At 39.6% G+C, this 16,102-nt stretch overlaps 1 long non-coding RNA gene across 1 annotated transcript in view; it reads right to left on the bottom strand.

The window, feature by feature from the left end:
- Positions 1 to 11,332: 11,332 nt before the first annotated feature.
- Positions 11,333 to 16,102, bottom strand: part of LOC137501269 (uncharacterized) — a 792,237-nt gene continuing 787,467 nt past the window's right edge. The window contains exon 3 of the long non-coding RNA XR_011018449.1: positions 11,333 to 11,398. This is a non-coding gene — a long non-coding RNA (uncharacterized lncRNA). The remainder of the gene's footprint in view (positions 11,399 to 16,102) is intronic.

Raw genomic sequence — 16,102 nt, 5'->3', positions numbered from 1 at the left:
CGTTATTCTCTATGGAATTCTACATTGTATGCAGAGGACGAAGCCCACACATCACGGCCATCAATCAGGAAGGAAAAGGAGAAAAGTTACACTAGAAAGGACGATAAAAAAACGAGAATGAAGGCTCAAGTATTTACGAACTCCAAAAATTTCAAGTTCCAGAAAAGCGCCTAAGTGGGCATAACTCCCGATGACACAGGGGCGAAGCCATACTACAAAGTGACTAAGGGAAGAGGTAAAATCCGAAAACAGGTAGATTAATTTAGAAAACTGATAAACCTAGTCACCCAAAATGAAATTGGAAGAAGGGAAGCACGGGTGTTCACTCGTGAGCGCTTACATTTTGACCAAATCCCCATTATAGGAGAAATTTTAATGTTCAAACACTGCCTAGAGAGATCTACATTTAATTTAATCAAAAGAGAAGATCCTACATTAAAATTTCAGGAACGCAGGAGGTCGTAACTGTTACATGCTAAGAGTGGAATCTTCCCTAGTTTCACTCGTAGAAAGTTGACATAGATATCATTTTCCCGTACCTTAATTATGCCGCCACCTCAAGTCAGCCCCCGTCCCAGCATCTTCCGAGGGAGACGACTGTCCTTGGTTCCTAATCACGTAGCACACTCAAATATACACAGCAGCAAGGCATTTGATAAAAAAACGCAGTTTTTATAGGGAGCTGCCAGATAATTCCAGAACAAATTATACGTTTTAATATTTGATTGGACGAAGACATTTATCTCTCAAGCCTTTTTATTGGCGGATCAATTTCATAACAATGATGATAATTCCAAAATTGTAAATAGATAACTGAATGCAGATTATCTTAGTCAACTTCCATATGCAAGCATTTACTCTAATTAGTTGTAGTCTCTCAACTCAAGGTAGCAATATAAAATAAGTGATAGGAGACACGTGGTCCCGAAAGGTAAAACTTTAAGATAATTTACTCAGTTTTGAACAGATAACATCACCGTCGGATATAAGGCGGCAGTTTAAACACACGGGAAGGCCTAACTAATGGAACATTTATTTATTTATTTACTTGTTTATTTATTTATTTATTTATTTATTTATTTATTTATTTATTTATTTATTATTCGCTAATCGGCCAAGTAGGGACAACGATGTTTCATTATACATTCTGCGTTCACTCAGTTTTCGATTGATTCGGTAGGTCTCCATCTGCTCGCTTTGTCGAGCACAGCGTTGATCCGACCACTGTGCACCAGTTATTAACTTCACATCCCGCCATGTCCCAAAAGTCACAAAGCTTGTTCTGAAAAGGTCTGGTCGTAGACCAATTTCTTCGAGATCCTTCTTGATGTTAACGTACCAGGGAATTATTGTTTCTGTTTTTGAGTCAAAATTGTTAAATATGCGTTTTGTCCATCAGGAGTCGTCCATCCGTCGTAGGTAATCGTAGAAGCGAGCCCTGCATTTGTGCATTGTGTCCGTGATCTTTATCTTTGAGTAGATTTCTTGTCTGGATTTTATTATGTACATATCGTTTTTGTAGTTTGGGCCAAGAATGCCGAGGAGAATCTTTCTCTCTTTTTGCTGTAAATTAGCGATCACACATTTCAGAGGGGGGATAAGGTATTCTGACGCACAGACAGATACAGGTTTGGTGTTTTTTTGTATTTATAGGAAAGCACCTTTCGTTATATATATGCTCCGGATGGTTTGGAAAGTTACCTCAATTTTTTTTGCTCTGGCCTCTAAGTTACTCAAATTCTAAACGCAAACATTCTCGGTAATTAGTTGTAGTCTCAACACGAGGTAGCACTAGAAAAATACAGGGTGTCTCAAACCTTTTGGGTCAAATCTAATCAGGTGATAGTCGGTGCACAACCGATTATTTTGAAATAGGGAACCAATGGTCGGAAATGCATATGTATTGTGTTATGCACATACATATCGTACACCACATAACAAGAACGTAGCTCATAGTATTTGTTCAAAGTGATGATCGCCAGTCTTAATGCATGTATGGCAACGGCGCATGAGGTTCTGCCGCACTCCTTCAAATATCTTCTTTTTTTTTTTTTTTTTGCACCGACACAGATAGATCTTATGGCGACGACGGGATAGGAAAGACCTAGGAATTGGAAGGAAGTGGCCGTGGCCTTAATTAAGGTACAGCCCCAGCATTTGCCTGGTGTGAAAATGGGAAACCACGGAGAACCATCTTCAGGGCTGCCGACAGTGGGATTCGAACCCACTATCTCCCGGATGCAAGCTCACAGCCGCGCGCCCCTAAACGCACGGCCAACTCGCCCGGTCTCTCAAAGATCCCTGGTATCTATTATACAAGGAGACGGGCAGGTTGGATCCTAGGAATCAGGTCTTCATCCGTTACTACGCGGGTTCCATACATCAACGACTTGACGTAAGCCCAGAGGGAAAAGTTCCAGAGGTGTGAGATCCGGTGATCACGCTGGTCATGGAAGATGACCTCCCATTCTAATACAACGACGAGGGTAGATGTTGTTCAGATGCTCATGGACACTAACATCGAAGAGGGCTGGTGCACCGTCATATTGAAAACACATACTTTCATGGACAACATGGGTTATAGTCTCCAGGAAATGCGGCAGCACATCTCACAGGAAAAGCACGTAACGTGGACCAGAGAAACGGGGAGGCAGAACATAGAATCCTATTAGGTAACCTTGGACAACGCCCCCCTATACGTTGACAGAGAATCGTTGCTGGTGGCCACCGATGTGGGTGGCGTGCGGATTGTCCTCACTCCAGATTTCGTACTTGCGGCTATTGAAAACACCATCACGGGTGAATTAGGCCTCATCCGTGAACAATACAAACAATACAAAGTTTAGCACTACAGCACATCGGCGGATAAGCCATTGACAGAAGTGAACGCGGGACTCAAAATTCTCGTACACACCCCCGGTTTTAATTGGCTAGAGAACATATTTCCAAGTATCTGATAGGTAGATTACAATCGAGAAAAAACACCTGAAGTGTTGACTACTTCAGGAGATAAAAAAAATCATCAGAAACTGGTTTACCAGCTCCAAAATAAATATTACTCTATCAAGTAGTTACAAATCGATGGTCTAGCCATCTAACGGTAGAGAACAAAATCATTGGAAGTTTACAAGTTCAAGTCCGTTGGCACAGATGGCGCTAGTGAAGGCGCGCAATTTAAATAGCCGTGGAAGTTGTACCCCTGGTTCAATTTTATTATTATTATTATTATTATTATTATTATTATTATTATTATTATTATTATTATTATTATTATTATTATTATTTCACAGTATTACAATTGCTGCTCTGTATCACTTCGTTATCAAATTCAAAGAAGAGATACTTATGTAGTGAGCACAGTTTCTCATAAACTGTTTACAAACAACTTCTACAATGACTCAAATGCTAAAATTCCTTCGATGGATGTCCCATCTTCAAGAACATCCGGATGAAGTAGCAGGTGGGTACGATGACTGATTTCTGCAGTTCCACTGTAGCAAAGACTATACAGAATACAGAGTGTTAAGATAGTTACACAATGTCTTTAGAATAATAAAACTGTACGCTATTATTACAACATACATACATCTTCATTATAGATTCTTATGCCTTTCAGCGTTCAGTCTGCAAACTTCTGTGAATTTACTAACCACAATCCCCTATTCGTAACTACTGTAGTTGGGTGGCCTCGGTTATTCCTATAACTATTTTCTTTAAATCATTATAAACTGAGCCGTACCACTGTTGTCTTGGTCTCCCCCTACTCCTCTTGCCCTCCATGACAGAGTCCATTATTCTTCTAGGTAACCTGTCCTTCTCCATTCGCCTCACATGACCCCAGCAGCGAAGCTGGTTTATGCGTTTATTTATTTCCTCATTCCATGTACACTCCTGACGTTTTTTCCTCCGGTTTGTATCAACAATAATTATTCTCGATGCTTTCATGTCTGTTATTTATGCATAAGATATTCTGAGTCCACCCAGCTTTCACTTTCGTAAATCAACGTTAATCTGAAAATAGACCCGTGTAAATAATATTGTGCAAGAGCTGACTTTCCTCTCAAAGAATAACATTGATCGCAACTCACTGTTTTGTTATTATTATTACTTTCATAAAATGTTTCCCCATTATTACATTATTCCCTACTGTATAGCATTGATAATCGCACTTTAAATTTATTTATATTATTTCGTTTCTTTTGCCGGCCCTGTGGTGTAGTGGTATCGAGCCTGCCTCTTACCGGAGGCCCCGGGTTCGATTCCCACAAAGATCAGAGATTTTTAGCTGGACCTGAGGGCTGGTTCGAGGCCCACTCAGCCTACCTGATTAGAATTGAGGAGGTATCTGACGGTGAGAGAGCGGCCCCGGTCAAGAAAGCCAAGAATAACGGCCGAAAGGATTCGTCGTGTTGACCACACGACACTTCATAATTTGCAGAACTTCGGGCTGAGTAGCGGTCACTTGGTAGGCCAAGGCCCTTCGAGGGTTTGTAGTGCCATTGGGTTTAATTAGTCCCTTTTACAGTTTTGCTTTACGTCGCACCAACACGGATAGGAAAGGCCTAGGTGTGGGGAGGAAGCTGCCGTGGCCCTAATTAAGGTACAGGCGAAGCATTTGCCAGGTGTGGAAATGGGAAACCAAGGAAAATCATCTTGGAGACTGGCGACGGTGGAGTTGGAAGCCACTACCTCCCGGATGCAAGCTCACAGCTACGCGTCCCTAATCGTACGGCCAACTAGCCCGGTGTAATAATTTTCACTCAGTCTAGATTCTTATTAACTGCCATGATGGTCGGTTGACATTGTTACTCGCTTCTCACAAAGGCTCTCGTGGCTCGATTTCTGACCATTGCTCGAGAAATTTCTGAAATAAAGAATCACATTCCTCTGGGTCGGATTGCACGTTAAACTGGATATCAACTGGATATTATCAGAATATCAGTCTTCGAAACTACAATCCTCATTTCCTCAGTACTTAATATTTGATCTTTTATAACTTTGGAAAGTGTTGAATGGGTGAGCAATTTCCTAGTCAAAGTGTTTACAAACTCTCAGACATCCTGGTTCTTCTCGATAGGAGATAGCTTTCCCATTGTCTTGAACTGAACCAGTGGCTTTATGGCTATTTTCATAAAGTTATGAGCGCCAAGCCTGCTGACTCCCAGATTGGAACAAGGGGTAGGTTAAGTGGAAGATTCATGAATCTCATAAACCACTCGAGTGCCTTGGATGAGAGTATAACAATGTGGTGTGCAGAACACTGTAGTGTGCTTAGAAACTTACACAGTCGACTCCACTGGAAATAAATTGTAAAAAAGTCGTAAAAATATCTACTGACATCGGGTGCTCGATCACACTATAATCATAAGAAACCCTGTCGCCAGTTACCAATGACATAATATATTCCTACCTCACACGACCTGTTCTTATTCGGTTGTGCTTTCACTCTTGTGAAATATTAATTAACATTACAGAATTATAATACGAGTATAATGTCCCTTTAATGAGGCTGCCACATGGAAAATTTATATGTTGAATTTATATTTTAAATAAGCAAACAAATAACAAGTAAACAAACGAATACGAGGCATTCAGGATAGAATTCGTTAGAAAATCGATTTTCTCTGTAAATGTTCTTTTTCAATACTCTAAGTGTATTAGAGAATCCATGATACATTTCAAGGTATTCGATTGTGGAATGGCAACCATATAAATAGAACTATTACAGTACTTTATCAGACAGGCAAATCAGTAATCTACTGTACTCCGCACTTCTGTAAGTGTTGGTAGTGTGTTCTGTGTTTAATAATAATAATAATATTAATAATAATAATAATAATAATAATAATAATAATAATAATAATAATAATTTTGTTGATCAAGCAAACTATAACAGGCAACACAGCAAAAGATAAATTTTTAGGAGATATTTCAGAGCCATTCGAAATTAGAGCAGGGGTCAGACAAGACGATGGATTGCTATTGCATCTAGTTCTGTAAAAATTGGTTCGAGAATGGAAAAATGAAACTAAAGGGATCAATATTGGTAGACGTCTCAAAAACAAAATTCACTTTGATTGCCTCGCCTTGCAGATGACTTGGCAATCCTCTCCAACAATAAACAAGAAGCACTCCGGTCCGTAGAAGAATGTCATGAAATAGCGGCAAGAACAGGTCTGCAAATTTCATATGGAAAGAAAAAATATATGGAAGGTACAAAATCAGGATTTAACAACCATCCTATAATCACTAGATTTAGGAAAATCTCCCAAGTAGAAAAATTCAAATACCTAGGCAAGATTATACCACCAAACGGGATAAATCAGCAAGCAAACAAAGAAAGAATTACAAAATTACCAAACGCATACAAAATTGTCTGGAGCAGATTCAACAAAAAATCTATATCCCAAAACGCAAAATTACGACACTACAACACAATTTTCAAACCAGAACCCATTTATGCATCAGCAGCTCTGATAATTGGTGGCATATCACAAATTAAAATCATCGAAAAACAAGAGAGGAAAATTCTCAGGAAAATTCTAGGATCTAAGTGCGAAAATGGTATTTGGATGAAAAGGAAAATCACAGGAAATCTACCAAGTAACATAAAAAATCACAGACACCATTAGAAAAAAGCGAAGAGAAAAGAATGGAAAAAATAGGCTAACAAGGAAAATACTAAATCTCGGAGTATCTCTAAAAATCACAACTGGCTTACAGAAATGAACACATCTTTAGGAAACTGGTATAAATGAAGAAATCTTGCAAGACAGAAAAAAATTCAGAAATATCATAGACATACACAAATTTGCTGATCAACCTAAAGGACAAGCTACAGGATGGACAGAAGAATGCAAAAAGAAGCACAGCGAAGGGATGAAGAGTTTTTGGAAAGGCAAGAAGAAACGTTGTGCTAAATAAGTTCACATGCGCTCCTTAGTTGGGCATAATGAATCAAAAAATTATTTTATGAAAATATCGTGCAGAGAGGTGTAAAAATGTGCAGGGGTGAATGGGTGGACAGGGAAATGACCTAAGCATAAGTTAAAGCATTAAATTTTGAAATTTTATTTCTTTCCTTCCTCTCTTTTTTTATTTTGAAATGTGATTTGGAATAAATAACATTTAAATAGAATAGAGGAAATAGAGGAAATTATCGACACAATAATTTACAAGGAATGAGCAATATAGCTCTAAACAGGTATACATTTAACAAGAGCATGTTTCCTCCACTCATTTACATTTTACCAGACTGAGCTCCAAAAGTCTCTACAGTGAAGCATCTCAGAGGCACAGGCTTCTTACAAAATTATGCCTTATAACCTTCAAATACTGTGTTTACAGTCACTTCTGATCAACAGGCTTTTACGCATTCGTCTATCAATAAATACAATTTGAACAGGGGCAATGAGCGCCCATACTAAATTACCTCAATGTAGAAATAGACGGTTTAACAGGATCGGTCATGAAAAAAAGCTAGGAGGCCAAACACTGCACTCCGTTTAGAGAAACTCTTAAAACCCGAAATGGGCTTATGGTCCGAATTTGCCGAGGCTAGGTCTACACTACAAACGGGTGACTAAACAAGAAATATTAAATCACGAAGTAATGTGAAGAATTTAGATGTTTAGAAAATTTTAGCACCCCATACCAAGTTGAATGGAAATCAACAGAGGGCGAACACTTTTCTTTCTCTTAATTTACATGTTTTCCAGCAGGGATTTGAACAGAGTCATCAGACTTGCCGAAAATTTAATTTTTAACTAGACTTTAGAACTTTACCTAATAAAAGTAGTTTGAAAACTTCCCCCCAAGTTATCTGCCTGGAGCTATCACATGTTAAGAAATTTCTGCAATTACCTTGAGTAGTTGGGCCTTCCGAATGACGACAGGCAGCCTCTGCCTCCGAATAACACGCCGCACTCACTAGACCGGAACGATAAAGATAAAAATATGGTCCTAAAGTATCCAGATTTCATAGCATCTCAGAGGGGAAGTTTCCGTAACTCCTTACAGATAGGCTGGATGACTGTACACACTCCCATTTTTAATTGGCTAGAATTAATATTCAAAAAATGTCTGATTAGTCAATAACTAAGGAAGAAGGAAGCCGTGGAAGTGTTGACAACTTTGACATATAAAAAAACAATCTACAAAAACTAAGGTTACAAAACTTTGAAAATCCCGACAGAGGAGTCACACAGGCAGATGGTAGAAACATCTAATGGTTGAAGGCCCAAGTATCGTGTATTACATTAGTTCAAGATCCATAGCGCAGGTGGCATTCTAGAAGGCGCGCAGTTCAACGAGACGGAGAAGATGTACCCCGGTACATTAATAATATTGTTATTTGCTTTACGTCTCATTAAATAATTTTACGGTTTTCGGAGACGCCGAGGTGCCGGAGTTAAGTCCTGCAGAAGTAAATACACTGGCACAAAGCTGACATTTGACCACCTTCAAATACCATCGGTCTGAGTCAGGATCAAACCTGCCAAGCTGGGGTCAGAAGGCCAGCGCCAGACCGTCTGAGCCACTCAGTCCTGCTGTTGTATGTTTATGAAGAAGAATACATTGTAACAAACATAAACATCCAGTTCCGGAGATAGATAAACTAGCCAGACGCGGCTAAAATCACCGACTCAACCCGAAATCGAACCCGGGATCCTTTGATCGAAGGCCTCGACGCTGACCATTCAGCTGATGAACAGGGTGATGTAAAGACGATATTAAATGAAATATTCGCCTGTTTCAAAACATTTAGAAAGCTTTAGAGATGATATTAAATATGTACATTTATTACATCGTACTTATGTCACGAATAAGAAAAGTGTGAGAACGAATTGGCTTGAATAACAGTATATATAATAATTATATATGAAAAAGCATTTAATATATACCTAAATACCGATAAAAATGTCAAAAACGGTATAGAAACACAGGCAATTAATTGTTTGCTGTGATTGGATACTGATTAACATTGTTTATTTCTTTTTTTCTTACATCTTGCTTTACGTCGCACCGAAGCAGATAGTTTTACGGCGACGATGGAACAGTAAAGGGCTAGGAGTGGGATTATAGCGACCGTGGCCTTAATTAAGGTAGAGCCCCAGCATTTGCCTGGTGTGAAAATCCGAAGCCACTGAAAACCATATTCAGGGTTGCCGACAGTGGGATTCGAACCCACTATCTTCCCGAGTACTGGTTATTGGCCGCAGTTAAGCGAATGCAGCTATCGAGCTCGGTGAAACGAAAACTTCTAGGTAGACGAACTTATTTCTGACACATGTGCAATTTTATTTTTGTTTAGTGTGATTTATGTAATAATATGTCGCATTGTGATTAGCAGCACGATACTGTAGATGGAAGTGTGCAACCTGTGTTTTCCTAGGATTCGCCTTAAGTTACTTGTCCCTGTAATAGAGGAAAAACTCACTGATGCAATTCTTCAGCCTGGATTCTGCTTCCCAAAATGACCTGGACTGAGTTGCAGCACGAAGATCGTCAGCAAATAGGAAATGCCTGATATTCAGTCCAATAGGTTGATCGTTAGTGTAAATATTGAAGAGAATTGGTGCAAGGATACTACCGAGTAGGAGACAATTCTTCTGGTTCTTCCAGTGACATTCTTTACCTTGAATCGTCATTTTGAATCTCCCGTTGTATCTGAGACTGAGATCCTCAGGTCACAGTTGATATAAATTATACAGTAGTTCCGTAATGCCTGATCGTCCTTGGTACACTGAAATGTGGTTTGAATAATCCTGTTAACTTTCATCATCAGAAACGCTATCTTGATCACCACGACAATTTCCATGGCTATGGCCTTTGGTCCAGAGAGTCCCGGGTTCGATTCCCGGCCGGGTCGGGGATTTTAACCTTAACTTATCAAATCCAGTGGCTCGGCGGCTGGGTGTGTGTGGTGTATTCAGTATTAAAAATCATCCTAAGTAGGGCCCTCATCTTCACAGACATGCAGGTCGCCTAATAAGCCGTCTACGAGAAAAAGACCCGCACCAGGCTTCTCCGGAGGCCATACGCAATTTTTGTTACCAAGACCACCACCACTACCAAAGTTGTAATCATTCCTCAGGGCGTGATAAAAGCTGTCGTGATTCTCCATAAGCCAGACAATATTCCGTTTTTGCGCCTGGGAGAAGCGCTGTGCGATAATATATTTGGAGAAATACTAAGCCGCAGCACATATGTTACAAAGAGCGAGAATTCCTTGACAATAGTCACAGGGCATTGAACCTTACAAGACAGACATTTACAACCAGCGTTCTAGGCTAAAATATATTTTTTTGCTAGGGGCTTTACGCCGCACCGACACAGATAGGTCTTATGGCGACTATGGGATAGGAAAGGCCTAGGAGTTGGAAGGAAGCGGCCGTGGCCTTAATTAAGGTACAGCCCCAGCATTTGCCTGGTGTGAAAATGGGAAACCGCGGAAAACCATTTTCAGGGCTGCCGATAGTGGGATTCGAACCTACTATCTCCCGGATGCAAGCTCACAGCCGCGCGCTAAAATATTTCACATAGTGTTTCCTCTTTGCAGGCGTGTCGACGACTTGTCAAAATTTTCGAATGTGTCGGGGTCATGGCCCCAACGTTTGGCGTTGAATATGTACTGTGAGATATCTGTGTCTATCTGTTAGGTCATAATCCCAGATGCTGGTTATATCTTCGAATAGGATCACCAAAAACTGTGAAGTTACAGGTAACCGGCAAAAATATGAGGCGTGTTAGGCAAGATGAAGCGTCTATTACATCATCCGATGACGTCCTGTTACTGGATAACCTGGTCGTCGATCCTTATTCAATGAGAGAGTGATCATTGTTGTCGCGCGTGCTGTCTCCAAATTATCTCGATTTCAAAAATTGCATGCTTTTTCAACGCGTGCCGCCCCAAGTACTTTCCAAGACTGCAAGCGAATTTTTCGCCAAAGCATGAGAGGTATTAAAAGTTAGATATTCACATCATATACATTTCTAATACCGAGTATATTCTCAAAATATAAGACATATTTGAATATCACTAGTGTCTAAGTTATGATTCCTGTAGTTTTACAGTGATAAAGTTTTCCTTTCACGTACAAAATCACACGCACAGAAATGAGGTTATTCTATTCGCCTGCCGGTCAGGACAGCCATCATACTGAGAGCTAGTGTAAACGTAATGTGACGAGTATTTTATCCAAATTTCAAATTTTGCCAGTTATTGCAGTGCCAGGCGTCTTGAAATTTCTTAATCTAGGACTAAATAGGTTTTATAGTTTCTGGCGAGGGGAAGTTAATTTAAGTTGATGTAACGTCGGCAGTGCTACTCACCACAACTGATCTGTTGCGCAAATGACTGGATCAGCAAACGCTTGGAATCCATAGTGTTTCAGATCTGAAATGAAAGTAAAGCAGTATTTATTATGTGTAATCAAAGGGATAAACTAAATAGATTGTGATAACTGAAGCCATCTCTTTTCAGTTTCGACTGTTATAACTGTTAGGTGCTTCAGTCCGCTGAAAATTAGTATGAATAAATATATTTACAAACTACCTGAAAAAGAAAACATGGTAATAGAATTATACCTGAAAAAGAAACAGCTTAATTACATAGGATGAAATCCCCGATCTTGAAAGAACATAATCAGATTCTATCACAGCACACAAAAATATTCAGAAATGTGTAACCACTTATGTTTATTTCTGTTTAAAATCTTATATAATTGAAATTTGGAACTTATATTCATGAACTCCTCACTTCTCTCCACTTTAGCATATAATGTGAGTTATAAAAAAAAACAGTTGTTCTACCGTTGGCGCGAGTCCAGCTGGCTAGACAGTCCATTGACCTTCCGCCATGCCACGACTTCCGCACTGCAACTGTACGTAACTTCAGTTTCTGAAGTAATCAGGCAAGGCATTAGTAACTTGAATACCAAGGTCTTTAGAATTTCAAAGGTTGGGAAATTTCCTTCACTTGCCGGTGTGTGTCCATGGAGATGGTGACGGTGCTGTTGAAAGTGATTACAGTTTTAGGAGAAAGTACAAACGGGCATCCTTGCCTGTCAACACTAACGGGAGGGAAAATCAAAGTGGTCCAACACTTCGAAAAATGAAATTATCAGCAAAATAAAAGAAATGCCTTTCAAACCTAAAGCCTTCGGTTTCGGAAAAGAACAAGATTTGACGAAAGGAGTACAGAAAGGAAAGTTGAAGAGACTGACACAAGTAAGTGGACGTTATGCCATACTGAGCTAGGAGAAGCGTTGTCGCAGCAGTCTAGGGAACATTCGACATTAAGAAACTCAAGTAACTGATTCTAATCACTGACCTAAAACTTCGAAACCAAAATTATCTCATTTCTGTGATATAGTATAGCAAGTGTCTTCAAAACCTTCTCATGGACCTCACTACTCTAGTAAAAGTGAAATTACGTTTCTTTGAAGCCGAACTTGAGCTATCGAATTATCCCGCTTCGAGGTTAACATTCGAACTGATGAGAGAAACTACCTTAACGGAGGACTTACAAATCAAATTCTTACTTCCGTCAATGGCAAATAGGACAAGACTCTTAAAAGGGACCGCGTGAGTTGGCCATGCGGTTGGGGGATATCAGCTGTGTGCTTGCATCCGGGAGATAGTGCATTCGAGCCCCACTGTCGGCAGCCCTGAAGATGGTTTTCCGTTGTTTCACATGTTCACACAAGGCAAATGCTGGGGATGTACCTTAATTAAGGTCATGGCCATTTCCTTCCCAATCCGAGGCCTTTACTCAGGTGAATTAATTTGTTGTTGCATTCTTGATCCTGTCTGGAAGAAAGTAATGTGTTTTGGGCGTGTAGATGAATTAGGAACAGACGAGTTAAACAGAGAGAGAAAGTTAAGACTACCAATAAGATTTTATGTGTAAACTCTGCGGTCAATACTATGGCATCTATCATGTCTGTGGAAAGTAATAGACTCAATCAGCAGCTATTGCAAAGCTAAGTCGATATTACATTATGTACACCCATGCGTGTTTTTTGTATTATGTATGTGGGCAGAGTTATGCATAACGCCAGTGACCAATTCATCTCCCGTGTTAACTTCTTTTTGTAGTCGTCAGTTTTCATTACATTACCAAAGACAAAAATGTTTTTAGTAAGGTCTGTAGACCGTGGTGGCATCAATAATTGCATCAATTAGTTGGGAGTCTTAAAATTTTTTGTATGGGTGCCCTTATTCCTACCATACGAACAGTCGTAAATCTACGTAAAGGCCATATTCATGTGATCTCTGAACAGGAAATTGTCCATACTAATGTCTCGCGAAATTTTAACCTTCCTTATGGAACATTCTGTATAAGTATAAAATCAGTAAGCATTGTAAACGAGTACTCCCAAGTGCGTAAGATATTTTCTGTATCTCTTGCGGCTGGGGGTAATTCTCTATATGCAGAAGCAGTACAAACACTTCGCAAACCGCACGCGTTGCGTCGTCATTTTGTGGCGAGTAGCACGTATGGCTATGCTAGTGTTTGTGCCCCACGGCGAGATTGCATTAGAATGGTTTACTTCCAACAACAGCGTTAACATGCGTACAACAAACAGAGGGAGGGGCTTATTAGTAAACTTAATAGAGGCCTTTTGCAAGCCGTCTGCAGGTTTTAACATCGACGAACTACCAAATCTGTGCACTGTTACACAACCACATAAAGAGAACTATAAAACGAAGAGTACTCCGATTTATTACAGAATATAATTTAGCTTAGTTTAATAATATAGATTGGCGCTCGCAATTACCTCCCTTTTTGTTTGTTGGTGGATAGAACGTATTTTACACAAAAGCTTTGCAATACAATTATATAAAAGTAAATAATATAGGAGAAGTCCATGTAATTTGGACATATCATATTTTTGGTAGAGCCACTGTGGCTCATACGGCAGCTCACCGCTGGATACTGCGGTACAAATCCCGGTCACTCCATGTGAGAATAGTACTGGACAAAGCGGAGGAAGAACAGGTTTTTCTCCGGGTACTGCGGTTGTCCGTCATCTTTCATTTCAGCAACACTCTCAATTATGATTTCATAGCATTTACCAGTCATTGTCCGACTCGTTGGCTGAATGGTTAGCGAACTGGCCTTCGGTTCACAGGGTCCCGGGTTCGATTCCTGGCCGGGTCCGGGATTTTAACCTTCATTGGTTAATTCCAGTGGCCCGGAGGCTGGGTATTTTTGCTGTCCCCATCATCACTGCAACTCACATACCACACATAACACTACACTTCAACACACATTAACACGCAGTTACTAAACATGGTAGATGCCACACACCCTCATCGGAGGGTCTGCACTCGGCTAGAAATAGCCACACGAAATAAAAACAACAGTCATTAAAAATCACCTTGGGAGTGGTGATCCCACTGTACTAATATGCTATATCTGTTTCATTCATTACATCCCTGACTCTGTAAAAAACTGGAAAACATGCTGTAGGTTTTCATTCATTTTCAATATTTTTGGTATTTTCAAGTATGGTCACCCCCTGTCTGAGGCTAAGTCAGCAAGACAACCGCGTGTAGCTTTCTTCGTGGAAATTGTTTATATAATGGACTTGAAGGGGGAAGAGGAAAATCATGTTACATTCCTTGTAAGCTTATACGGAGACGATTAAGTCGACTATGAAGTAGTTATTTCAGACAAGGGGGTGTACAGCATTTGCAAGTCCTGATGAAATATATAGGTAAGTTTTAACATAGTTTCATTCATAAATTTTAAATATTTTCAATATTATTTACTTTATTAAATCTTTGGAAGTCGTATAATTTGGACTGCCCGAGATTGTGTAATTTGGACCGTTGGAACAACTGTAATAATTAAGTTTATTTGTAGTTTTACTGGTTCTTCTAAAATAACTTGTTTTCTAATTTGATGCTGGCCCCGCGGTGCAAGAATAAGGTGTGTTCCTCTTGACCGGAGATCCCGGCATCAATTCCCAACCAGGTCAGTGATATTTACCTGGACCTGAGGGCTGCTTCGAGGTCCACTTAGCTAACGTGACTACAATTTCGTAGCTATCTGACGGCACTGTATGTGATAATTATTATGATGACGATTGGATACAGTGCTATAGTTGCTAAAATTGGGCTCATGGAAACTACGCTAAAATTCAGTAGGAATTTTTTTATCTTTGTCTTACGTGCTTCAAGTGATTACCACAATTCATAGTGTCGTATTTTATTGTTTAGTATTTCATAAATAATTCGTTAAATAACGTATACGTGTTTATATTCACCGGTCCAAATTACAAGATCACCCTGTCCAAGTTACACGCCAAATTAAATGATGAAAATCTTTAGAATAAATATTACTTTTAAATAAAACCTAAAAACAATATTAATATTTATTTTCACCAAATCATTTGCTATTAATTTTCATGTATAAAATTTGAGAAATATTCATTAAAGTCAATAGAGTTATGGACGTTTAACCTAAGTGGTCAAAATTACACGGACTTCCCCTATCATGGAGAATATGTCTAAGGTATTACATACTCAATATGAACAACATTTAGATCCTTAACTTCAGTTAAACGAACACCAATAACACCGGTTACACTCTCCGTTAAATAATTGTTCTCCTGTAGGTTGAGTGGACCTAAAAACAGACCCCTGACCTAGGCAAGGATGTCTGGTCTGACCGAAAGTCGAACCTGGGTCATCCGGTTAAAAGCCAGGTTCGTTACTCTTACACCGCAAGGGCAGCGTTAGGAAAAATTCTCAAGAACAAATGTGAAATCAGTTAAGTAATATCGCTGGCTCATGGTGGCATACATATTTTATGTAAACATCCACTAACTCTAACTAATTCTGGAGCCAACGATATGGAGTTTTGCCATGTTCAAGGAGACGTTATGTCATCAACATCACGCCGGATTGAACAAAATGTAGGCTTGCAAATTTGTGTGACGCTTGTTATTGCGACAAAAACACAGTTGAACATGGAATCCAAATTTTAACAGCAAGAAGCTTTCGTTCAAAAATATAATGTCTGTTAATTTGGATCTGAATCGTGATCGCTTCCGTGAGAAGTCGGTGATGGCCTTGGCGAGCTATCTCG

The sequence above is a fragment of the Anabrus simplex genome, chromosome 6, assembly GCF_040414725.1.
Source record: "Anabrus simplex isolate iqAnaSimp1 chromosome 6, ASM4041472v1, whole genome shotgun sequence".
Taxonomy (NCBI): domain Eukaryota; kingdom Metazoa; phylum Arthropoda; class Insecta; order Orthoptera; family Tettigoniidae; genus Anabrus; species Anabrus simplex.
Note: the sequence above shows the minus strand (reverse complement) of the source record. Positions and strands in the feature narration are given on the sequence as shown.